This window comes from Octopus bimaculoides, chromosome 1 (genome assembly GCF_001194135.2).
Source record: "Octopus bimaculoides isolate UCB-OBI-ISO-001 chromosome 1, ASM119413v2, whole genome shotgun sequence".
NCBI lineage: Eukaryota > Metazoa > Mollusca > Cephalopoda > Octopoda > Octopodidae > Octopus > Octopus bimaculoides.
In genome coordinates, this window is record NC_068981.1 from 24,201,275 (window position 1) to 24,203,242 (window position 1,968).

Sequence of the window (1,968 nt, forward strand, 5' to 3'; positions counted from 1 at the left end):
AGTCAGGATGGCCACGTGGCCTAATGGATAAGGCGTCTGACTTCGAATCAGAAGATGGCGAGATCGTGTCTTGTTGTGGTCGGCCAATTTCTTTTATTGCAGAATATCTGATTAATTTGGTAATTAGATTACTGTTATATGTTGCACGTCTATAATTACTTTCTATTTTTGTTCTGCGAACCATAAGAAGATTTTCTGAGCTTGGAACCAGCTATTCCGAAGACAAATTTGTTGTCATTGTTTTTACCGATTAGCCGTATACTAATTTTGATTGTGAAGAATTGTGATCAAAATCTTTCGCTATGTCCAACATGACTTTTGTTCCGACGGTTTATCTTTGATTATATTACTCAACCTATTTAAATTATTTTATTTTAAAAGATAAACTAAGATGATACGTCGATTTGGTTGCTTAGAGATATCTACAGCAAGGATGAACGACACCACTGAAGGTCTCTCAATGATATGAAATACCACCATTGTGACAAGGCTCGTGACCAAGATTATAAAGGTTGGGGGTTAAATTCCTGAATTGGGCGGCGCGTTATGACCTTCATTAAAGCAGTTCATTTCCTGTTGCTCCAATTTATTCAGCTGTAGCCTACAAGCCAAGTACTGATACAGCCGTTTCTTACTCCAACTGTCACATCCTTAATATTTCACAGGATCAAGAGTGGGAGGAGCAAGATGGTATCTATGTATGGCCACAACAAAATAGTCCCATAAAATGATGAGCAAAAGTACTGTACATATTATGGAACTATAGTGGGTCGAGAGTGAACTTTCGCGGTACCACTTCAGCGAGTAGTTAAAAAGAAAGACAAAAAAATGACTCGATCACGGCGAGACTCGAGCTTTCAATCTACTCATTCGAAGTTAGACGCCTTATCCATTGGGCTAAGCGGCAGACATATTTGCACTTTAGCCTGTAGCCTACAAGTCAAGTACTGATGCGGCCGTTCTACAACTGTCACATCCTTAATGTTCCACAAGGTCAAGGGCGAGCGGATGGAGATGGTGTCTATGAATGGCCACAATTAAATAGGCTGCTAACAGGATGAGCGGAGGTACCGTAGTACCACTTTAGCGAGAGGTTTATAAAACAAGAAGAATTTCGACCACGACGAGACTCGAACTCGCAATCTTCTGATTCGAAGTCAGACGCCTTATCCATTAGGCCACGCGGCCGTCGGTATTAGCAGGTCTAGAATAATATATATATTTCATAAAATAAATTACGCATGTGGGCGTGTTTGTTGCTTGAGGAGTAACTGAGAGAAGTACTCCGCTTGTGAAAGGTTCCAAATGTTTCGGACGCTATACACTTAGTAGACACTAGTCACAGACTCGGGTCTCTACCGAGTGTTTTCTCCGCTGGACAAAGTTACAATTCTTTTCCCATAACAGGAAAAGTCACTACCATATCACCGATCAATATGCCAAACTCGGCTGACACCAGTCTCGTTCGGCAGCATTGATGTGTTGTGTTGAGCTGAGATCCAACAAAGAAAACTCCCTTTTCAAGCTTAGATTACATGTAATTGGTGGCGTGACTAAACGTTCATCTCTAGCACCGTATACCAACTAATTTCATTCTTTCTTCTTACCACTAAATCCATTAACATCAGGATTTACACACTACAAATTTATCGCTATCTACCTTTGTCTAAACTTTATAAAGCCAACAACCGTGACTGTTCTCTCGTCCTCGCTGGTATTACCATACACAACTCTTATCTGTTTGCTTTCACCCACGCTAGAGACGTAGCTAGAGTGTCTGGCACGTGAGGCAGGCTTGATCCCATTTCCTCCTCGACTAGAGGCTTATACATGAGACCCAGAACGGTTGACCTTATAAAAGCGTCGCTCGGTGTGGACCACCCCTCTGACTTCACTACAACGGTATTACTGGCTTTTATATCCTATTTGGTCATTGTCCCCTTTCCTATGTCTCTGACACCAACAATG

General features: G+C 41.6%; 1 non-coding gene across 1 annotated transcript; it reads right to left on the reverse strand.

Moving 5' to 3' along the window:
• Positions 1 to 1,115: 1,115 nt before the first annotated feature.
• Trnar-ucg (transfer RNA arginine (anticodon UCG)) lies at positions 1,116 to 1,188 on the reverse strand. The gene has a single exon. It is a non-coding gene; the product is annotated as a tRNA-Arg (tRNA).
• Positions 1,189 to 1,968: the final 780 nt, after the last annotated feature.